Below are 24,725 nucleotides of genomic sequence, written 5' to 3'. Positions count from 1 at the left end.
ATCCAAGAGCCCCAAGGAAGGCCAAGAGTGTAGGGAGTGCAAGCCTGGAGAAGGATAGAGGCATGTGGTGGGGTCAGGGGTTGGGAGGGGGTGGAAAGGACTGAGCCTGCAGCTCATAGCACCTGCGGGACCAGGAGCTGAGCTTTCAGCAGCTGGACCCCATGAGGCTGGGACATCCCAGCTGGTCTGCTTGTAAATGAACCTGAGACTCTTCCCAAAGCCCCCTGACCATGTGTGTGACCCATCTCCATCACCGAAATGGGTCTGGGTTGGGTCTTTTAAAACACCACCAATTTAACTATGGAACAATGAGTTTCTATGTGCAAGGCTGTCTGAAAACAGCAAGGCCAAAGAAATAGTGACATGTTTATGAACTCCCTTCGTTGGCCAAACAGGAGCAGCCCCCAACACCCGCATGGGGAGGGCCTGCAGCGCCACCCTCTGCAAACATACAAGTACAGCCCAGAGCCGGTCACAGCCAGCCTTGGGAGGGACAGCTACAGCCACAGCCTTTGCTAGTGGCGAAGGTGGGGCAACCACAGGCGCAGGCGTGGCGCACATCAGAGCGCCTGGGGTCCCACCAGCCAGCTATGCGGGCTTCTCTCCTCACAGGGCCACCAAGGAGAGTGAGGGGCCCACATCTTGTCCCCGCTCCACACTGCTCCAGTCCGGGATTGAATGGGTAAAGAATGCAGTATGAAAAGAGAGCACAGCCTTTCTGAGACTATTTAAAGTCCCTCGGCGGATGGCTGGCCGAAAACCTCTTTGGATAACTACTACTTTCATTTGCTCTAAGACCCGCACAATCATTAATACCTGTAATTCATCCTGACTAATAAAAATTCATACTAGTTAATTCACAAGCTAATTAGAATTTAAAAGGGCGCTATTGCCATTCAGGCCAGCTCATTTAGGAGCTATTGAAATCCTTACACAAGAGGTAGGTGAAAAGAGAGAACTGAGTCTGTTTAAACTTCTAAGTGGTCCCTTCAATACCCTTTGTCCCCTCCGATCCTGTAGCTCAGTAGGCTAATCTCATTGGATTAGCTGCATTAACATTTTCAGCATCCTCTCCTCTCCCCCTAGGCCCCCCACCAGCAAGCTGGGACCCAGGACACAAATGTTCTGTCCAACCCTCAGCTACGAGCAGCGACCTTTATGCTCACACTCCGTACAGAAACTGCCACATGAGCTCTGCTGGGGCGGGAGTGGGGGCTAGTGGGTCCTGGGCTGAATGCGTCCACAGTGGCCTTCGCTGAGTAGTCTGGCAGCCACTGGCTCCAAACACAGGAGCAGTTACCAGACCTGCAGCACCTGCTGTGTGCTGGCACCACCCCGGGCACCATCTCATTTAGTTTCTCCAGGACACTTTGGTGCCCATTTCAGCAGAGATTGGAACCCAGGTTAGTGGACTGTCTACTGGCACATCTCTCTCACTCACCCTCTTCTCTTAACTAACGAACAACTCTCCAAATGCCCAGGGCAGTCAAGCAACTGAAGGATCGGATCTTGAGTTGCTCTGGGGACAATGCTACCTGGGGACAGAGCTAGGAACAAGCACCCATATTTCTTGAATGTCTTCCAACTGCTTTTTCCATTAAGCAGAAGCACCTTAACTCCACTTGGCCCTGAGGCTGAGAGTGAAAGTATCACCTCTGTCACCACGGCAAACAAGCTGGCATGCCAGCCGGTCATTGTCCAGGAGCCCATCAATCACAGTAACCTTCCTTTGTACCAGGCATTTAAACTAGAATCTATAGGTGCGCTAACAGCCCATCCCCAGATATGCTATCAGATAACCAGAAAGAGTGGGCAGGATACCCAGTGACCAGGGGTCAGGACATGGGGGCAATGCACCTTACTACAAAGCAGACACCTGCACCATCTTATCTGACAGCCACAATAACCCTATGAGGAGGCAAGTGCTGCCACCTCCATTTCCCACGTGAGGGAACCGGAACTCAGACTGGCCTAAGACCACATCCCTAAAATGAGAGCAAGAGCAACACCAGTATGGGGGTCCCCCGGGTATGTAGTCCAAGGCCCCCACCAGGGTTCTGAGAATGCCACCCAATTCCAACCAGCTGGCTGCCTGGCATCCCCAAGCCAGGCTCTGCACCACTACGTTAGCCCTACAAGTCCTCCAATGATGACCAAAGACCAAAACAAAGAGAAAGCCTACTGCTTTTCACACTGAAATTGAACTTTATTTGCATGTATTATGTCTCCACCATGACCCCAGCACAGAATGTTATAACCTTACTAGAGGCCCGTTGCATGAAGAGATTCGTGCAATAGGCCTTCCCTTCCACTGGCTGCCGGCACCGGTTTTCCTCCGGCACCCGGGACCCAGGCCGGAGCCTTCAGTCTTTGCTCCACCACTTCACGCCTACATATACAAATTAACCACCATATTTGACAGCCACAATAACCCTATGAGGAGGCAAGTGCTGCCACCTCCATTGGGTTGATTTGCATACTTTCCTGATTGGCTGGTGAGCGTAGAGGAGGGACGGTCAATTTACATGTTTGTCTATTATTAGGTAAGATTCTAATTGAGATGGGACCATATTGGCTCTAAGCAAGTGTATGAAGGGAAGACCATGCTTTCAAGGGGCAAAGCAAAGGGAAATAAAAACAGTGGCTCTGAAAGAGATGTCAGCACTTTTGCAAAAGAAAATTAACTCCAACTGTGATAAAAGCACGACGCTGTGCACCCTGTTCAGGAAATACATCCACTCCACCCTCGAAGACAGAAACCCTTTCTGACATAGGTAACGCACCAAGTCCCACAGGTGGGGACAGGCACAGAGCAGTCAGAGGCTGTGGAATGCAGCCCAGAATTGTGTTCCTGCTAGTAGATCAAAGCTAAATGGTGACTTGAGGGGGGAAAGATGGAATCGAGATCGTATGGGTAATTGTTTCCACATCTAATGAGAAACTCTGCTGTGTAGGACTGCCCAGCTCTGCTCAGGGAGCATGTGGTGCCAGATGGAACCACGCTCTGTAGAGAGTAAACCTTATCATCCCCATAGCAACTCCATCGCGCTTCCAAAATGCTTAAAAAGACACACATCAAATTGTTTTCCACCGTTTTTCAAAAACTGACTTTTTTTTCCACACCTTAAGGAAATAAAAAACCGGGAGTGTCCTTAGTATAAAAATGATCATTGTAGGAAAAATGGAAAAGATAGAATTTTGTTTACATCACCCATAGTGCTACACTGGAGACATCTATTTTTGTTGTTGTTTGTTTTTTTTTTATTCATCTTCACCAGAGGATATTTTTTCCATTGATTTTTAGAGAGAGTGGAAGGGAGGGAAGGGGAGAGACAAAGAGAGAGAAACATGGATGTGAGAGAGCTACATCGATTGGTTGCTTCCCACACAAGCCCCCACCAGGGCAGGGGATCAAACCTGCAACCCCTTGACCAGGAATCAAACCCTCAACCCTTAGGGCCAACATTCAAACCACTGAGCAACCCCGGCCAGGGCTGGAAAACATCTATTTGTAATGGCCTGGTACAATTCCTCCAGTCTGTTTTCTGGGTGATGGGGTGTGCGCCGTTATCAGTCAAACCAGAGATTCCTAATAGAGGCAAAGATTGGAGCTTAGCCCTCAGGAAACCCCAGCCAACCTGGGGTGGGCATGTACCATCACTGGTCAGGGCAGGACTGCAGGTGGGCCCTCTGGATGGGAGGCCGAAGGAAACCTGCAGCCCTAGACAGTTTGGCTCAGTGGATAGGGCGTCAGCCTGAGGACTAAAGGGTCCCGGGTTCAATTCTGGTCCAGGGCACATGCCGGGGTTGCAGGATCCATCCCCAGTGGGAGGCGTGCAGGAGGCAACCAATCAATGATTCTCTCTCATCATTGTTTCTGTCTCTCTCTCCCTCTCCCTTCCTCTCTGAAATCAATAAAAATATTTTTAAAAAAGAAAGAAAAGCCTGCAGAAGAAAGACCTTGACCCACCCAAGGCTGACCTTCTCATCTGCAGGCAAGGCTGTCACACGTGGGCTGCGAGTGAACTGCTGTCTTACTCACCACTGCTTGGAATCTGTCTCACTCAGGGTGTTTTCCCCTGTCCCATTGGTTACTAATCTTTGTGGGTTTTAAATCCAAGACAGCAAAATGAGAGTCAAGAAGACATCTCTAATACCAGAATAAAAGCACAGTCAGATGTCTAGAAGATGAGTCAAACTTCCAGGGAACTGTCAAACTGTCTTCTGTGAAGAAATGGGGGGGAAAGATTCATAGACCATAATTTTCTCTACTTTGAACTTTCCCTGATCCCAAAAAGAGAAGAAAACAGCTTAGGGGAAACCAAGCTTATAACAGAGAAACCTTATCTAAACAGAAAACATCTACCTCTGAAGATTTCAATAAAATCAATAAATCTGATGACCTTTTACAGTTTGATTAATTTGTTTGAAACATATAAAAAGTATCTAATTCATCCATGATTTATTTAGCCAGCAAGTTGAATTTGCAAGGGGGGAGAGGAGGTGGAGTGCAAGAGTTCGTCCAGAAAAACAACTGCTTCTCCTGACTCCTAGGAGGTAGTTTACTCTGGGAGGGAAATAAGTAAAATGTTAAGGATAAGTGAGTAGAAAAACCTAAGACCACGAAGGGAGGGGGTGGGGGGGCGGCAGGGATGGCGATGGCATTGATGTCAGTGAGATGTGCCTGCCAGGGGGATGCTCATCCCTTTCACTTCTGGGGCTACACCTGAGCCTTGCCAGGGGGATGCTCTATCCACACTAAGGTTGACCTGACCAGAGGTGACTAAGCTGAGATGCCCAGCACCCACACCTGCCCCACCCAGGCTTCGAGAGGGAGAAGGGAGCAAGACAGCTCACCCTGAGCCTGGAGCCTCGAGCCCTGCACATGCCACGCTGCCCACCATCCTCCCCAGGCTGTGCCCAGTGCTGCCTGCCTTCTGTCACGTGGCCGTGGTCCCTGGGCTACACGCCTGTCTCCTGCACTTACTTTCCAGTGGGAAAGGTAACAACCCGTACTTGTGGAACAGCTGGAGAAAACCGGGCCCGGGGCCCGGCAGGGCCCATGGTCAGGGATGGCCTCCCTGGGAGAGAATCCTGGCCAAGGCCTGAATGAAGGGAGGGGACAGACGTGTGGGGCTACCTGGCCCCTGCCTGGCAGAGGAGCAGAGCGATCACTGGAATGGCTGGGAGGTAGGAGGAGAGCATGAGCCGGGAGAAGGGACACACTGAGCTGCTAGCGGTAGTGCTATGACAAGTGATCAGATATGGGGCAGACTTTGAGGACAGAACCAAGAGGATTTGTGGATGGCCTGAGTCAAGGAGACCTCCAAGATGTGTGGCCTGCATCACTGGGCCAGCGGGAATGCAGTTACTGAGATGGGACAGTGAGGTGGAGGTGTGGAGGAACCAAGGGGGCAGTGGGAGGGTGGGGGATCAGGAGATGCCCATTGGACACTGGAGATGCCCACTAGGCAGTTAGATATGAGTTTGGAGTTCCGAGTTCCAAGGCAAAATCCTCTATGTAAATATATAACCAAATCCAATACATGCAACAGAATTCTGCCTCTAAGCTCTCCAGAGGTGGGCAGAAGGTGCCTGGTTCCCTGACAGGCCCCACTGAAGGGCGACTCTGAGCCTGGCCATCCCTCCCCGCAGCTTTCCTTGGCAGGCCAGCTCTGAGGTAGGGAGACCAAGTACCCAAACGCGGCGTGCCTAGAGAAAGTTGCCATAAAAAAGTTGCCATAAAACCGCACCAGAAACGACGGCAAATGGAGTATTTCAAATACGGAGAGCTGTTCTTTAGCCGGCTCTCAGAAGCAGCCGTCAGATTCTTTGCTGGGCTCTGCTCACCGTTCCCCTCTGTCAACCCTAAGAACAAGCCAGAAGGGACGGCTGACATCTTGCCATCTTCTCTCCTCAGTGAACAAGCCAAGGAAGCTAAGGGATCGCAGCGCCCTGTTATCCGACAGCAGAGGGTGTATTCGAACTGGTGCAGAAGACAAGCTCCCTCTTAACGGAGGGAGGGGAGCATCTCATCAGCACTGTCCCTCAGGGCAGGTGCCTTCCTCAGAGGTGGGGCCATGGAGCAGAAGCCGGCCTCCAAACTCACTGCTGCAACTGCCTATTGATCACATGAACCAATGGCCCAAGGAGATCAGAAAGCACTTCATTTGCCACCTTAACTATTGAACGATACCTAAGTCCTTGATAGTTGTGTCCAAACCAGGAAAAGCCAGCAGACACCTGGCCTCTGTCTCCATCATTAACTCGGATGCAGAGGCCGGTTTCCTGTCCCTGGGGTAGGGCACAAGGTTCTAAATTGCAGGAACTATATGCATCACTTAGACAAAGTGAAATAAGCAGCCCCCTCCTCACCCTTCAGGCTGCTGCCTCTCACCCTTCAGGCTGCTCCCTCTCGCCCCTATTCTGAACACGTGTTCTCATGGTCCCAATGGTCCCCCAATTTTTTTTAATTGATTTCAGAGAGGAAGGGAGAGGGATAGTGAGATAGAAACATCAATGATGAGAGAGAATCATTGATTGGCTGCCTCCTGCCCGCCCCCTACGGGGGGGCGGGGGGGGGGGAGAGGGGGAATCGAGCCCACAACCCAGGCATGTGTCCTTGGCTGGAATCAAACCTGGGACCCTTTAGTCCACAGGCCGACACTCTATCCACTGAGCCAAACCAGCTAGAGTGGTCCCCCAATTTTTTAAATCATATACTCCTATCAGCAAAAGTGTGAACACACACACATGGGACATGTATATAGGGCGTTCCAAAAAAATGTATACATACTTTGAATGACTATAAAGTCAGTGTTTATTAACATACAGGTCATTTTCAAATTTTAAAAGAATCTACACAAATTAATAATTTTTTTGTCAATGCCTGTTTTCAAACCGATAACCATTCTGGTCCAGGCACTGCTGATAACAAGAAGCAATGAAATCGCAAACATCAAGAATAATTTTGTTTGGTATTTGTGTGCCCTCAATTCATCAACTGTTACCAGTTTTGTACTATAAACTTTATATTTTATGTATCCCCATAAAAAAAGTCTAGTGGATAAATTTTCTTTGTTCAAAGTTTAGTCTGGTTTCACCCATTATTCAAATCAGTTAAACCTGAAAAGGAGTAAAAATTAAGTGAGTTGTCAGCTGTTAAAGTGCGTATACATTGGGGGGGTCCCCAAAAAATGTATATACACTTTGAATAATTATAAAGGCAATATTTGTACTTCAACTGCCTTTTCACACTTCCAGTAGCATTTTAGGATAAATTTCCTTTGTTCAAAACTTACTCTGGCAGAAAAGAAAGAAACATCAATTGAGCTATCAGCTGTTAAAAGTGTATATACATGTTTTGGGGAACACCGTGTATTTATTTATAAATTACATACATGTATTAGAGTAATAGTGCATCGTACACATTATGCATAGAAATTAAAAGCTCCAGAATTTGTCTTCTAGACCCCAGTGCACACAGCTCTCTGGAAGTCACCGATGGAGAACACCCTCTCCCTGTTGTCCACCTGGCAAAACTCTGTTCTTTCACCAAGTCTCAGCCCAAAGCCAATCTGTCCGTGAAGTCTCCCTTGATTGACCAGAGTAGACAGGGAAGTCCCCCTGCTCCCCAGCCCTTATACCTCCCCAGGGAGGCCATCACCCGTGCAGCAGCTGGGTGGGGACAGGGGCAGTGCCTGGCCGTCAGTGCTCGTTAAGGATGTGGAGCAGAAGGAAAGGGAAGGGAGAGAACGAGCGAGGCCATCAGAGCTCACCGCCCTTTAGGCCCAGCGGCCTCACTCTTCAAGTACAAAGCCTTTCCTAATAGCATAAATGGTGATTCCCAATCTGAACCAGAGACTTGATTATACTAGTAAACTGCCCGCATAATCTATCTTCTCCTTGGGTCTCCAAGTCCCCAGGGGGCAGGAGCTGTGTGTCCACCCCACCAGGCTGGCTGGGCACTTCACAAATATTTATTTGACTTTATAATCACCATTTATTGAGCATTTATAATCGCCATTTATTGAGCATAGTGCACTGGACCTCTCCCAGCTGGTGTGTATATACATGATCTTATTTAATCCTCTTCAAAACCTAACAGGTGGGCAATTAGTTGTTTTAGAGAAGGGCAAACTGACTTTCCACAGTCAAACAGCCTTCCAGGACATGGCTGGACAAGAACCCAGAAGACACAATTAGGAGTGGCAGACGAAAAAAGAAAAGCCCTTATGGCAAAACCTTCCTCAAAACCAGGAGACAGGACATCTGCTCAGATCCTTCCACACACACTGGGGACAGCAAGTTGCTGCAGGCGGCTGCCTCCCAGGCCTGCCGCCTTTTCGGGTGGGTCCAGTGGCACAGTCTGCTCCATGGCAGATGCCAGAAAGGGAGCCATTGCTTAGGCATGCCTGACTCTTAAATTCCAATATATAAAACAGGTTATCACAGTGAAAGAGCAAGGATTCATATTACAAAGTAAAGCACTAAGAGTTCCATTAAATAACTAATGCTCCCACTCCATTTTAATTTTTTTAATGATTTTTAATTGATTTTTTAGAGAGAGAGGAAGGGAGAAGAGAAGAGAGAGAGAAACATACATCGATTAGCTGCCTCCTGCACACCCTCCACTGGGGATCAAGCCAGCCACCCAGGTATGTGCCCCCAACGGGAATCGAACCAGCAACCCTTCAGTGCATGGGATGAAACCCAACCAACTGAGCTACACTGGCCAGGGTACTCCTACTCCATTTACTGTCCAACTTTGTCAGAAAACAAATATCATGATTTCTCTGGTCTAAATTTACTACATAAATTATGTACTTGTAACTCTACATGTACAATAACTGTCTATTTTTATATTACTCTTCAGATGAAAAAATGTTTAATCTCAGGACCTCTAGTTTGGAAGTAAAAGATTTTGAGTCTCATATTTAAGCACCAATAGGATGAAAACTGCGTTCTGTAAGGATGTAATATTTTTATTAACAGCCAAAGTAGCAGAGAAACAAATGTTCAATAGAGTCATTCAACTGTAAACATTGCCTGCACCCTTGAAATCATGCACGCCTTATGTCCGAAAAGGCCCTCTGTCCCTACTAGAAACGCATTCTGGCATTTTCTCATTCTGCTGAAGGCACACGCCAAATCCAGCAAGGTCAAATTAAACATAAGTCTGTCAGTCCTGCACACATCAGCCAACAGCAAACAGGGGGAAAGGACACGCGCTGTATTTTTCAGTCACCCAAAGTGCACTGAGCCAATGTTCCAGAAACCTGTTCCATAACATCGTTAGCATGTAACTCCCCTGGGAACCTCCCACCCACCCCAGCAAGGGACCCTGCACAGGCTGCTCCCCTGAAGACCATGTCCAACCCTTGCTGGCCAGACCACCTGCATGGCCACCAGCTGGCCCTCCCACCACTGAACGAACCACTGCACACTCCATCTTCTAGTCCTTGGCACTGTTGGCACCGCCAGCCACAAATAAGGTAGGTTTGCACCTGGGAATGCAGAGTGTGGTACACTGTGTGGCCAGGAGGGGAGAGATGTGGGCCAAGCCCAACTGCTCAAGCGGAGTTCCCCACCATCTGTGCCTGGAGTGCTGGGACTCGCCTGAGCACAGAGGCAGAGCAGTGCCCACCAGGGCCCCAGAGACCCTGCACGCTGCTCACGGGGCCATGCCACAGACGGTGCACACTCCCAGCATGCACCCCTGAGCACCCACACCTGCTGAATAAATGGATGCGTACAGATGCATGTGAATAGAACAAGCTAATTGGGACTAGCCCTCAAAATGGGGGTGTTGCATCTCGCTCCCTCCAACCAGCATTGTAAGTGGACTCCCCTCCAACCAGTCCCAACCTTTCAACTGAAAAGGCTGCCTTTGAAAAACACAAAACTGACCTACCTTTAGATAATGGCAACCAACTAAAGTGACTTTTCCTTTCTCTCAAGCTTCAGAAGTAACCAGCTTAGGAGGCCAGACACTGTTAATAGCTGCATGTGACTCTGAAAGGGCTCAGGCCTTGGCCAGAAGCAGAAAACTCTACCAAATCTGTAGAGGGAAAGAGTGAAGAACAGGCAACAGTGGGCACCAGCATTAAGTGTTGAGCATCAACAACCATCAAGTGAAACATTAGGGGAATGGATTTTATGTCGCCATCCTTGGGTACAAGGCTAGGGAAAAGTTTAATCTCAAAAAGCGGACATTTAAAATGGAGAGAGATGGCTGAACAAGATGTCACACAGCATTTTAAGCAACTGGATGCTGAATCCACTCCCTCTCCTGGCCCTCATCCCTCTATTGTGAGTCCAAGATGCCCCTATGAGGAAGGGTCAGTATAGTGGGAAAAGACCAGGTGCAGTCCTTGGCCATGAAATCCTGTACTTTTATTTAAAAATATATCATTAGGCTGTTTCGTGACCTTAACTTGCCTGAGTAGAATTTAATTTAAATTTAAAATAGCACAAAGGTCTTATCCCTCCTGATGAGATCATCTACTATAACATCATTGCATTTGCCCATGACAAAACTCTCACAAACAGCAAACTGTTCACCTATGACCCGGATGACATAAACCCAGATTTTTAAATCAAAAAAAACTGGGAAGGAAAATTTAAATATCATACCATTTTACTGACAAATTTGCAAAGGTTTTTTAATAATAATATTCAGCACTGCCAAGGATACAGCCACCCTCATATCTAGAGTGTAAAGTGTGCCATCCTTTCTGAAAAGTAACCTGGTAATACTTTTGGAGGAACCTCTCAAAGTTCTTAGACACCCGCCCCCCAATTTCCCTCTTAGAAATCTATTCAAAGGATGTCATCAAAACATTCAATGTAGCCCTGGCTGGTGTGGCTCTGTTGGTTGGAGCATTATCCTGTACACAAAAAATTGCATGTTCAATTACCAGTCAGGGCACATGCTAGGTTGCGCATTCGACCCCCAGTTGGGGCATGTACAGAATGTAACCAATCCATGTTCTCTCACATCGATGTTTCTCTCTCTCTCCGTGTGTGTGTGTGTGTGTGTGTGTGTGTGTGTGTGTGTGTGTCCACTTTCCCCTCTCTCTATAAAATTAATAAATAAAAAAATCCTCGCCCTGACTGGTTTGGCTCAGTGGATAGAGCGTCAGCCTGTGGACTGAAGGGTCCCAGGTTCGATTCCAGTCAAGGGCATGTATCTTGGTTGCAGGCACATCCCCAGCAGGGGGTGTGCAGGAGGCAGCTTGTCGATGTTTCTCATCAATGTTGCTAGCTCTACATCCCTCTCCCTTCCTCTCTGTAAAAAATCAATAAAATATATTTTTTTAAAACCCTCACCAGAGGATATGCTTAAGTTCAAGGTAGTTCTATATAATAAAAGGCTAATATGCAAATCAACCAAACAGCGGAATAACCGGTCGCTAGACGAGCAATGACCACCAGAGGGCAGATGCTCAATGCAGGAGCTGCCCCCTGGTAGTCAGTGCACTCCCACAGGGGGAGCGTCGCTCAGCCAGAAGCCAGGCTCACAACAGTGCTAAGGATGTCCAACTGAAGGCTTAGGTCCGCCCCCCACCCCGAGGGCTCCCAGACTGCGAGAGGGTGCGGGCCAGGCTGAGGGGAACCCCCCCCCCGCACAGCGCACAAATTTTGTGCACTGGGCCTCTAGTGTTATTTATACTAGAGAAAACTGGTAACAGCTTCAATGTCCCAAAGCAAGTCTTTTAAAAATAACAATATAACTATAGAGTAAGCTATATTGGAGAATATTTAAATTACATGAAAAAAATTTTATGATGAAATGCTGTTTTAAAAAAGTACATAACTTTTTTATATGATTTTATAATTAACCAATAAATACACCTGGAAGAATCTACTAAACTGTTAACAGAGGTCATCTCTAAATGTAGTGAACCATAATTTTGGTCATTTTTTATTTCTCCTTTATTTTATATTTTCCTGATTATCTTCAATAAGTATATAATCGGGGGGCGGGGGGGAGGATTTCAGAGAGAGGACTGGTGACACTGGGTTCAGCCAGGCCTGGAAGACTCCATGGAAAAGTCAGGTTTGGAAAACGAGGGCAGAGCCCTGGACCAGCAGCATGCCCTGGGCCCCCACATCTGTCCCTGACTGGCTGTACTCACACCTGCTCCCCAGGAGGTATGGGAGTGGCTTCACCTGGTGCTGAGGACTAAGATACAGTCTGGGGCACGCCACATAAAATGTGGATGCTCAGTGCTGTGGAGACTGGAGGACAGAGCACAGGCCAGAACGGAACTTCCAGAGGCCTGCCTTACCTCAACTGCAAAAAGAACACTTGTCCAACCCCATCCCAGGGGGCTGTAAGGATCAAATGTGACAAAGGATCAGAAATCCTCACAATATGTGGGCACAGTAATAGATATTTATACGAAGGACATTACCATTCCAGCCACCCGGCCGAGCTCAGAGGCTATGATAGGCTCCATCTCTGTTCCAGCCCTACAGCCTGGGGAAGTTTTTGCAAAGCGCTGAAACGCTGTCCTGCCAGACCCCAAAAAAGCTGCATCTCCTGGGAACTCACTTTAGGTTCTGTAATCTCAAACACTTAGGTTTGTCCAAGATGGACAATATTTCACAAGAGGTGAAATGTGTACAATAACTGTGTAATATTTTCATATTACTCTTCAGATGTTATGTGTGGTTAATTTATGGCCCCCATGGAGCAAAACAGAGAATCTTAAAGACTATTTTTTCTTCTTTTCCCCCCATATGTGAGAAGCAAAGGGAAACAAAAATGTTCCAAGTACTGGAACAAGCTGGATCCTTCTGAGTGAATGGACAAGTGGAGGAGGCCTCATCCGGTCCATCCTCACCCCCAGACCCACAAGCCTCAGTTCACCAGCCAGGAAACAGGTCCTAATACTCTGACACCCACAGAAGACTAACAGACGTCGTCTGCAAGAAACACTGCAGAATACCACCTTCTTCCAAGGAACTGGAGGCTGATGTGGCCAAACAAAGCCACCAACGGCTCAATTACCAAAACTGAGGTTCTTGCCATAGGCAACATAGGAACAGAGAGCAAAAGTTAGAAATAAGAATGGGGAAGGGAAGTAAGGGGAGTATAAACCAGAGCCACAGTCAAGGCAGCAAGAAGGGAGGGACCTGTTGGCTGGATAGAGTCACTGGAACTGTATGGGGACAAGGAGAGAGAAGTGCCACTGTCCCCTTCCACCCAGCTGGTAAGGGGTCCCTGAGGAAGACCCAGACCCCAGGGGGACCCTGCTTGGGCTGCATCAGACTCCACCCTTTATTTACAAGAGCTGTGACTCTGGGCAATTTCAGGGCTTCCAGCTGCCATCCAGCAAACTGGGGATGGAAGCCATACCTAGGTCATAAGGCTGCTGTGAGGATTAAATCAGTTAATGTGCGTGTAGCCCTAAGAACAGTCTGGCACAGTTAGTGATATGCAAGTGCTTGGAATCACTGCTAGTATTCTCTGACCAAGTGCCTGGTGGAAGACGGGTGGGGGCGGAGGGGGGTTGGGGGGGGGGCGTCAATGGTCCAGGAGCCCTTCTGAAAACAGCCTGGATTCAAGCTATGGGCTCTCCGCTCTTGCCTTCCAGAAGCAGTGAGATTTTATTATGAAAAGTCCCTCCCCAACTCTTGAGGGCCAATGAAAATAATCCCTGGCCATACCTCCACCAGTGGCCAGGAGCCCAGCCCATCTCTGGAGGATGGTGGTCCTCAAACTTTTTAAACAGGGGGCCAGTTCACTGTCCCTCAGACCGTTGGAGGGCCGGACTATAGTTTAAAAAAAACTATGAACAAATTCCTATGCACACTGCACATATCTTATTTTGAAGTAAAAAAACAAAACGGGAACAAATACAATATTTGTATTTGCATGTGGCCTGTGGGCAGTAGTTTGAGGACCGCTGCTGCAAAGACACCCACAAGGCATGCAGGAAGCCTGCCCTTCTGCAAACCCCAGAAGCAAGGCGTCCACCCGCTTACACAGAAGGCCTCTGCCGCACCTCACGTGGAAGGATGGCTGGCCAGGGGCGGGTGAACAGGATGGAGCCTTCTTGCAAACTGGATAGAACAATCGTACTTTGAAAAGAAATCCTAGATCCACTTAGGGATCATGTGGATGAGGGCACACAGATGTTGCTCACACCCACCCAATTCCTGCTCTTAATGTCGCTCGAGTAGTCCAGGTCCTGCATCCAGTCTGCGAAGAGAAGAGCAAGTCATTTGGCAGGGGCCCAGTTTAGGAGGTGGCTTTGTAATATGAGCAGTGTGTCCACTAACAACCAGAGCAAGACCATTAAGTTCATTACACCTGTCACTCTGCCAGCTGACTATCCAAATTGCCAGAGATGAAAGTACATTATGCCCAGGAGTGCCACCCAGCCCCCGCCCAGGGCAGCACCACACTTATCTCAGACAATTTGTTCTCAATGTCTGCACCTGCAGAAAGAACGCAACTGTAAACAGCTTGAAACTTGGCTCTGAGAAACCATCGGGCCAGAGCAGGTCCATCTAAGAGCAAAGTTTAGTTTCTTGGAGCAGGTCCCTGCGAGGAAGACTAGGTGCCATATGCCCTGATGAGGAGGAAACGGGGGGGGGGGGGCAGGGTAAGGGGGCAAAGCCACCAGCAAAACTAAGGACACAGAGCTGCTGCGTGGATTCTGCTGCCCCGAAGCACTGCCAAAAATATAGCGAGGGACACACCCTTTTCACTTCCGAACCAAGTCACAGAATTGTAAGCAGTAGGCAGAGGCCTTCCCTGCAGCTGCACAGCCAACAGGCTCCCTGGGTGCGCACCGCCTGGGCCACCACTGGCTGCAGAGTGCGTTTGCAGTGCAAGCGCGTTGCAGACAGTGGTAATTTATTTATCCCTGTCATGTAACATTAGCAATCTGTCTGGAGCTTGGCAAGCAGCAACTTGCACTGTCATATAAACTGTCTGACAAACTTAAAGTTTCATAAATGCTTCTCTTTTCCAGCACACAATAAAACATCATTTTAAAAAAGTATCTCCTTTTCTGTTCCTTTTCTTTCTTCCCCTTCCAAAAAAAAAAAAAAAAAGGAAGGAAAAGAAAGAAAAACAACAACAAAAGAACCCATGCAAACAGAAATGATCCCTCAGCAGGATTCTTAACCTTAAAAGTCTCAACATTTTTCCAATGCCAAGTAAATGAGTAAATAAATGGATGGGGAGATGGGTATGGTGGGGGTCAGTCATGATGGGGGTCAGTCATGATGGGGGGTTACAGAACAAAATCTGCAAAACAAAAGTACAGTCATTAAAAATTAATAAAGGGTGTGGACATGAGCTCCCACCCCGTCTGCTCATGGGGATTTGAGCCAGACATTCTGCATCCTCATTAAGTGGTGTCTGGCAGGCTGCCGGAGTTTTAGTGGGTTCTGGGAATGCCAATATATTAACCAGAGGACTTTTTGCATACCCTTTAGAGTTTTTATTCTAGAAAAGTCAACCATTTGGCACTGTGCAGCCTTATTTTTGTCCGGGAAAGCTCTCAGCTGCCAATCGAGGGAGAACTTATAACTATGTTCTTAGTAATTTCCAAGACCTATCTGGAAAACAAGCTTGGTGGGAAGAAAAGCCCTCACAAAAACAGCTGAAAAGGCCAAAGTACCATTTTTAGTGGGAATTCAAAGAAAAGCAATCCATACTTAAATCACCTGGATATGACACAGCATAGATATTATTTTCAAGTTCTCCTATGATAGAGGAAAAGATAATATTAATTGGAAATATAAATCCAATTAATAGTATAGGTGCTTGGCTATTTCCCTTACGGGCTTAACAGTGAAGCAAGTAATGCCAGACTTAAAAAAAAAAAAAAAACTCCCTAAAAAATGGCAGGTCTTGTGGCCTAAATTTTCAAATAGTAGGCAGAAGCTTTACATTCCTATTTTAAAACTTAAGATTCACCTTCCATGAACATCCATAATATAGGTCAGGGTGTAATTGTAGACTAACAAATCCCATGTAGCAGAAAGTCACTTTGACATCAGATAATAGTGGCTTCCAGGCGAGTTCTCTGAGACCTAAAAAAAGGAAAGGAGGAATGGAAGGCGGAAGGGAGGAGGAGGAAGAAGGGAGGAAAGGGCAATTTGGGACTACTTAGCTATTTTGCTACTGTTCACATATAAATAGCCATGTGCCTATATAAAGTGTGTTAAGCATTTCTGAAAATTTTCCAGGTTAACATGGAATAATCATAGCTATCGCTCCTTGAGTTTTCTCTATTAATTCTCACCCAAAAGGACAGACACATCAGAGAGACTCCCTAAACCGAGATTCAGAAGAAAGATGAGGAAAAAAAAAACATGATGAGGGCTACCAGAAAGATCTAACCCAGCAGTTCTCAACCTGTGGGTCGCGACCCCTTTGGCGGTCGAACGACCCTTTCACAGGGGTTGCCTAAGACCATCCTGCATATCAGATATTTACAATACGATTCATAACAGTAGCAACATGACAGTTATGAAGTAGCAACGAAAATAATTTTATGGTTGGGTCACCACATGAGGAACTGTATTTAAAGGGCCAGAAGGTTGAGAACCGCTGATCTAACCAGTCAGTCACAAGTGTCCCTGCCCTGAGTCCTCCAAGTGCTTGGGTTTTACGGGGTGACACAGAGCAACCACCTCCTGCCCAGACCATAGGGTGACTGAATGCTGGGCTGACTGCATGCTGGGCAGTGCAAAGGGACCCAGACAGAGCTTGGTGGTCTCTCCTTGGCAGCAGCCCAGAAACTACCTTCAGAGAGCAAAAGTCACTCTCACCTCCCTATTCCCCTGTCCGGCTGGGAGGTGCCCCGCCAGAGGCCCAGATAAAACACTGCGTCCGTGAACTGTAAGGCTGCTCTGCAGAGCTGCTAAGTCAACCAAGACCACAGCACAGTCCCAAATGGAAAACACCTCTACAGATGGGCCGTTACTCTCAGGGCGCCAGGCAACTAAACTATTCTTAGGACGCTGACAGCAGTTGGGGGAAAATAAATATTTGTCTATGTATGTATATACTCGGAGGTAGGGGGGGGGGGCGAGGCTGTGAAGGTGGACTTTGAATCCAACAAACTGGCACAAAATCCCCAAATAAGCAGCTGGCACTGCTGGGTTCCTCTGCAGGATTGTGGTCATGCAAACCAAGGCCCTAAAAGGATTCAAGAGACAGCCCCCAAAGCCTACTGGGAATAGTCCTCTTCATCATAAATACAAACCTACACAAACTAGAACCATGGCCAATGAGGGCAAATTCTTCCAGGGGCAACAGCAGAATGTTGGAAACGTAGAGGGATATTTTAAATCAAGAGAGGAATGCCGCTACAATTCCATTACAACAAATCCCTTACTAGCATTTACAGATTGGCACCTAATTCCTAACAGTGTGTTCAAATGTCAATAGTAACAGGAAGCTCTCAAAAGAATTAAGCTTCCAAAGATCATGAAGAATTTCTCCCATTTTTAAAAGGTACTGCTCTGCATTCAAGGGTTGATAGGAAACCAAATATTGTAATCCATAAATGTGCATGGGTAATATTCTGATCTACTCATTTGTCTATGTAATGACTCAAATTTGACATTATGATCCTTTACTAAACATAAAGAATGTGTTCCGAGAGAATTCTGCAGAATATAAAGGCAGATGTACTGATGACAGTAAACTCAATATAAATAGCAGAAAAGACTAAATACGCATATGCAAAATGCAAAACATGGCTTGTGCAATGACAGCTTCTCGGTGCAGACTCTACAGAATCTTTCCTGTAATTCAATACTAAGTCCTGAAGCTCCAGAGGAAATACAAATGGGAGAATACCTTCCTTGGCTAGCCAGACAAGAGGAAAGGGCCATCTTAAAGAGCAGTTTCCCAGCCCTAGTCCTGAGGGAAGGCACCAACCTCCACGCCAGCCACAGTACCCAGATATTTTTAAGAGCCAAAGCTATTCACCATCTCTACCCACCTCCACTGCAAGAAACTTATTAACGGTAGCTCTATGAATCAACACTCTTTACAACTTATTTCACCTTGCATCCCACAATGCCAAGCACACAGTAGGTTATCAATCAATATCACAATCACATTTAACATTTAGAAAGGAGCACTGAACTATAAGGGGAGGGTTCCAGGGACAAGAAGTTGCCAAAAATATAAGAGAGAAAGAGACGGGAATAGATGGGACACAAAGGAAGAGAGAAGAAGCAAATCAAACTTATCCAATGCTAGCTAATTAAAAGACAAGAAAATAAAAATTAAGCTGGTTTATGTGGCCATTGCCACTCAGCAGTCATTCCTGTGCCTGGGTAGGAGGAGCGAGGAAGCCCTACTTGCTATAAAGAGTTTCTGGCAGTCTAGACAAGCAGCGCGGTGCCCTGCCAGCAAACCCAGGAAACGGGGCACTGACCCATGCGCCTTCTCCAGGTGCCACCCACCCACAACGCGCCCATGTCGTCCTCCAGAAAATCTGCCACGTTGGGAAGCCTCCTCCTTTTCCAATTAAAAAAAAAAAAAGTTTAAAAACAAGCAAATGTCCTCTCTGCCACCATAGCGAATTAACCAGAGTAGAGCCAGCCCACTCACTGTCTTCCAGCAGCGTACTTGCAGGGCGCGCCCCCAACCCCACCCTGGGCGGCCCACCGGACAGGGGCACCGGGGAGCCTCCTCACCGCTGTGCAGGCTGACCCCACAACAAAGGCAAGTGCCGGGCCTGGGCTGGGTGCTCGTCGCTTCCTGTTCATTCCACCGTGAGGGTCAGAGAGAAATTCAACACACGCCTGCCTGCTTCCTCCAGAGCTCGGAGACCCAACCTAAGTGTAACAGCAGCCGCCCGAGACAATCGACTTCCCAGCCAATGCCGGGAGCTCCGGGCGGCCCCGCGACCGACGTCAACGCGCGCGGGGGAACCCGGGTCAGCGCCGGGAGAGGCAGGTCCTAGGGTTTGCCGGGCGTGGGGCGCAGGATGCCGGGTGCCGGGGCGTGAGGCTGCGGGACGCCGGGGCCGCAGGTCCAAGGGTCCATAGCAATGCCGGCTCCCGCCTCCTTTTCTTTCCGCAAACTCCCCCGCAAGGTCCTGCACAATGTTCCCGCTTGGCTCTGACCTCCAGTCCCCCCGACCGGGAGGCCCAAGGGAGCCAAGACCTCAGTTTGAGCGGCCACCCTCCCGCTGACGCCGGCCTCCTGGTGCAGAATTAAGTCCTGCAACCGCAGGACGAGCCGCGCCGGGGAACCGGGAAATAGAAAACGGGGTGGGGGTCGGCAGTGTACCTTCAGCAAAGCACCCCCGTCCCCACAACCGGGGTGGCCTCCGTGCCCACCTGAGACACTGCCTCGCAGACTCCGGGCATTCGTGTCCCAGCCACTCGCCAGGGTGGGGAGGGTGCCCAGTGCTGGGCCGCTTCCTCTGCCCCCGCCGACGGCGCAGGCTCGCGGACGTCCCGTTCCCGGAGCGTCCTGTCCCCGGGTCCCCACCACTCTGCGCCCCCCCCCCGCCCCCAATCCCGGTCCTCAGCGCAGCGCTGAACTTGAGCCAGACGCCACGGTCACAGCAGCCACCTCGGGTCCGCACTCACCTGCGGCCGCCCCTCCGGAGCGGAGGCTGGGACCGCCCGCAGTGCGGCTCGTTGGGCCGCCGGGCCGTGCCGGGCGCGGGGGAGGGGCGCGGGGAGCGGGGCCGCCGCGGCTGGGGGGGGGGGGCGGGGGGGCCGGCGCGCTGGGTCTTTTTAAGAGCCGGGGACCTTATACCCCGGCCTCCCTCGCGCTCCCCGCCCCCCTTTCACTTTCCCAGGGACTCGCAGTCTGTCTGGCGGCGGCGGCGGCGGCGGCGGTGGCGGCGGCGGCGGCTCCTCCCCGGCTCGCAGGGGATCCCCGGCCGGCTGCGGTGTCGCGCGGGGCAGGGGCAGGCAGGGCCAGCCGCACTCGCCTGCTAGTCCCCGTTCCGGCCCGCAGCCTCGGGGCTGGGGGTACAGTGCTACGGCCGCCGAGGGAGGTGTCCCGCCTCCCGTCGCCGGAGGGGGGAGTCTCCCGCCGCCCGCCGCCCGCCGCCGTCTGTCTCCTGCCGTAACTGAGCTCGCGGAGGCTGTGTCTGTCTCCAACTCCTCGTCTCTCCTCCCTCCCCATCCCCCTCCGCGGCGGGGACCGGCGTGCGGCCAGGCCGCCGGGGGCCGCAGTGCTGGCAGGTGGGGCCGACCTGGACCCCGCGCGCACAGTCCGCACCGACCTCTGCAGGCTGCGGGCACGGAGCTGGGCGCGTGCGGGCGCCAAGGCCGCGGGACCCCAGGGCTCCGCGGGGCGACTGGCTGCGCACGCGGCAGCGGGCTCGGGCCTCGCGGGGCGCGCGCCCACCGCCGGCCGGACGGGGAACTCCAAGTGCCCAGAGATGGCAGGCTGTGGGGCCAGCAGGGGCCGGCTCGCGGATGAGGGCTGGAGACTATCTCCAGAGGGCAGGCCTGCGTGGCCAGTGCACAGTTAACCTCGCGGAGGCCGGACTGCGTGCGCCCAAGGCAGCGCGCCTTCGGGCACCAGCCCCGAGGCACACAGTAGGGCTGCAGGCCACTTAGAGTGCGGCGGGTGACTCATCCATGAGCCAGCCCCGCGGACTCCTCCTGACCTCACATAATGGCCCCTTTAGGACCCCCCTCCCTTTATAAGGGAAATGACTCCCATCTAAAAGTTCAGTTGGACTCTTCCCGCTACTGACTCTTCTAGAAGAGCCTACATCTCTCCTCCTCTGAAGGCTGTTTAGGACTTGAACTTTACTTGGGTGCAAGCAACATGCATTTGTGTCCTCCAGAAGTACTGGCACTGACAGCCAACCTAACAACAACGTGTCATAGGGGTTTGGTTACTGCCATAGCATGTGAGCATTTTAACCCAATTTTATTACGTTCACCAAAATTAGACCATTGCCCTCTGCCAAAATATCTTAACTAGAGGTTTCAGGCAGGGTCTAGCAGAGGTGCAGCTAATAAAGAGATAACAACTTTCAGCCTGTGCCCCCCAAAGTCAACTAGTTCATACTTCCAAAATATCAGGGGGGAAAATCTTTTGACGTGATTAATTTGTAAGTAACTTTTCAGTTGGTGGAATATGGGTTTAATTCAACTTCCTTTAAAGAGCGCTCAGCTCTTCTCAACTCATAGTAACTGTATTGTAGAATGTGGGCAGTGCTCATACGCAACATAATATAACTACCACTCATTGAGAGGAATGAGCCACGCCCTGTGCTAAGTATCCAGATTGTTTTATTTAATCCTCACAGTAACTGTGGCAGCTATAAGTTTCCCATTTTACAGATGAGAAAGTTGAGACGATGAAACATTTAGAAACTTGTTCCCAGATCACAGAGAGATGGGTGTAAGGTTCCTAACTGGCTGCATAGAAAGATGTCATACTGCCATCTACCTACAGCTTTGACATCTAGTTCAGTCCCACTCAACCCAGCAAAAAATTTACAGCATCTGCTCTATGCCAGACACTGACAGCACAGTGGAGAATGCCCATGTCCTAGGCCAGTGATGGCGAACCTATGACACGCGTGTCAGAGGTGACACGCGAACTCATTTTTTTGGTTGATTTTTCTTTGTTAAATGGCATTTAGATATATAAAATAAATATCGAAAATATAAATTTTTGTTTTACTATGGTTGCAAATATCAAAAAATTTCTATATGTGACACGGCACCCAAGTTAAGTTAGGGTTTTTCAAAATGCTGACACGCCGAGCTCAAAAGGTTCGCCATCACTGTCCTAGGCTAATCGAGGAGCATTTAGACTCATGGAACCTGATACTAGGCAAACTTTTTAAATGAGCAGTGAGTTGGTAACTGCTTAACACAGGTTATCTGAATCTGAGAAGCAATATTCTTAGTTTACATTTAATGTACACAGATACCTGCCAAACTAATAGCAACTCATATGCTGCGGGATTGGAGGCACTGGGTTCTTGCCCTCCTGGGGTCAAAAGAGAAATGGCTTTTCTATTCTAAACCAGAAAGTGCCCAGGGACAGTGACGAATAAACTGTTTTTTTCTAAAATCACAAAACAATTTGTTCTTCTATTTCATGTATAATTTCCTTTTGTGTAATTTAACTCTTTTAAATTGAAAGCTGAATTTTAAAATATTAACCTCCATTTTACCATTTATGATCAGTCTTAATTAAACTTGCATTTCCTTTTCTTGTCTTCCCTAATTTATAACTAGAAACTGCACATCTCTATTTCTATTTCTAGAAAATAGCTATGGGAGAAACCTCTCCCTGCATTTTCCACTCTGTCCTCCCTGTATTTGTTTTCCATTTCAGCTGTTGCCTCCCATAACCCTCCAAACTCTCTCTCTCTTTCTCTTTCTCTCTCTCTCTCTCTCCTTATAGCAATGGGAGAGTTGGAGGCATTTAGTTATATGTTTGCTCTCTGTAAATTCAACATGATTATATGTCAGCTTTTACCCTCATCATTAGTAATCTATTGCATTCACTCTAAGGACCCAGACTGAAGCCCAGACAAGCAGTACTTTGTTTTGCTCAGAACAGAGGACAATGTGTATCCCCAGCACACAGAACTGGGCTGACACTAAGGACTCAAGAGATATTTGAGGGATTAATGGAGTCTCATATTGGGCTAGACAAGTAAAAAAATATCGCTAAATTGGGTGGAAATCAACTGAAATTGGTTTCAAGGAGTAGGGCATGAGAAAAATTCTCTCTCAGTATGAATCCATAGCAGTTTACTTAGTGTGATTATATCCTGGCCATAGAAGAAGGTGAATCATCTAAGGCAGTGGTTGGCAAACTGCGGCTCGCGAGCCACATGCGGCTCTTTGGCCCCTTGAGTGTGGCTCTTCCTAAGCCTTAGGAGTACCCTAATTAAGTTAATAACAATGTACCTACCTATATAGTTTAAGTTTAAAAAATTTGGCTCTCAAAAGAAATTTCAGTCGTTGCACTGTTGGTATTTGGCTCTGTTGACTAATGAGCTTGCCAACCACTGATCTAAGGCAGCGGTTCTCAACCTTCCTGATGCCACGACCCTTTAATACAGTTCCTCATGTTGTGGTGACCCCCAATTTCATTGTTACAAATTGAACATAATTAAAGCATAGTGATTAATCACAAAAACAATATGTAATTATATATGTGTTTTCCGATGGTCTTAGGCGACCCCTATGAAAGGGTCATTCGACCCCCAAAGGGGTCGCAACCCACAGGTTGAGAACCGCTGATATAAGGGAACAAAACTAGAAAGGGCAAATATGAGCAAATGTTGAGGGAAAAAAAGAGGCTTCAACTGACCACAGATGAGTGTAAAATAGAGAATATAACCCTGTTATTTGGATCTTGTGCATAATATTTAGATGAAACGTAAGCTATCCAGAATGATCCTTCCTACTCTTTGCACCTTTTTTTTTTCTTTTCTTTTTTTTTTGTTTTTTGGGTTTTTTTTTGTTTTTTTTTTACTCTTTGCACCTTTTAATTTAAATAAGAAATGGAGAGGAGGAAATGAGAAAGAGAAGCTCACATTGAGTGGTTCTGCTGGGGAAGCGAGAGCCTCGGTGTGGATGAATACAGAGGACCAGAATCTATGGATTAGCTCAGCTCCAGGAGAGAAGAATCTGTCCCACATGCCTTGAAGGTGCCAGAGGCACGTTTCATCACCATGCTGTGCACCCTCAGACTGTCTGAGTGTTCAGCCTGTAAACTGGAGGTAATTCCTACATCACAGAATCTGTTGTGAGGCTGGCCATGTCCCCAAATCACCCTCCTCCTCCTATGGATTTAGGTTTAAAATTACAAAAGACAGAAAGGAAGATGTTTTCATCAGGCAACTTCTGGTTTCAGCCTTGCTGCCATACTCTCCTAGGACAAAACAAAACAAAAACCCACAGTATCTGCTTTCTCCTTGTAGGAAAAAAATGCAGCAAGAAATAATGCAAATGGTTACTTCAAAGATTATCAGTCCAGACATTTATGTATTGTATCAATACCATACATTGTATCTATACAAAAATGATGGAACAGTTCCTGAGCAATGACACATTATTTTCAAGTCATTTACAAACATTATAATAGAATCTTCACCGTCTTTTAAGGCCACAGCAGTTCTGTCTCTCTCTCTTCGTGCCTCAATTGGGTCTGATTCTCAGTTGGGGCCTCTCCAGAGGCACCCATGGCCCCCAGTTGCTCTAGCCTCCAATTCTGCCAGCAGTTTAGCAAGTGCATCTTTCCTAAGGTCCTGGAGAACTCTGACTGGGCCAACCACGTGTTCACCCAAGATCCCATCACTGAAGCAGGAAGATGGAGTGCTGAGTCCTGTGCCCACCCTCGTGTAATGGGCTGCCCAGAGGAAAGATGTTTCCGTACCACATGAAAGCCGAGGAACACTAGCTAGGCAAGAACAGTAAATGCTCCCTCCGGTTGTGTCAGCCACTTCATCTTGGCCACCTCACATGCCCATCCTGGGTATTGAATCAACACCAAGCCCTGTGCCTGCAATGGCAGGCCTCTCAGCATAGATGACACTGCATGTTGCTTTGTCACCTCTGTTGTTTCACTTAACATCATGGCATAAACATTTTTCAAGTCATCAAGAATTCTTTATGACATATTTTAAAACACTGGATTCTATTTCAGGAATGTACCATAATTCATTTAAATGTTTCACTATTTGTTAGACATCATGCTATTTCCGTGTGTGTGTGTGTGTGTGTGTGTG

At 48.3% G+C, this 24,725-nt stretch overlaps 1 protein-coding gene across 7 annotated transcripts in view; it reads right to left on the bottom strand.

Moving 5' to 3' along the window:
* Window positions 1–20,254, bottom strand: part of LDLRAD4 (low density lipoprotein receptor class A domain containing 4) — a 337,872-nt gene extending 317,618 nt beyond the window's left edge. For 2 of the 7 annotated variants that reach the window (XM_059706713.1, XM_059706716.1), the window contains exon 1: window positions 19,588–20,169. The gene's annotated coding sequence lies outside the window, so the exon portion shown is untranslated. Of the gene's footprint in view, window positions 1–18,684; window positions 19,224–19,282; window positions 19,431–19,587; window positions 20,175–20,234 lie in introns of those variants that run through there. The other 5 variants (XM_059706718.1, XM_059706722.1, XM_059706715.1 and 2 more) reach the window with 5 other exon arrangements.
* Between the last annotated feature and the right edge of the window lie 4,471 nt (window positions 20,255–24,725).

Source organism: Myotis daubentonii, chromosome 8 (assembly GCF_963259705.1).
Source record: "Myotis daubentonii chromosome 8, mMyoDau2.1, whole genome shotgun sequence".
Classification (NCBI taxonomy): Eukaryota; Metazoa; Chordata; class Mammalia; order Chiroptera; family Vespertilionidae; genus Myotis; species Myotis daubentonii.
The sequence above is the reverse complement of the archived record's forward strand: the minus strand, read 5'-3'. Positions and strand labels throughout refer to the sequence as shown.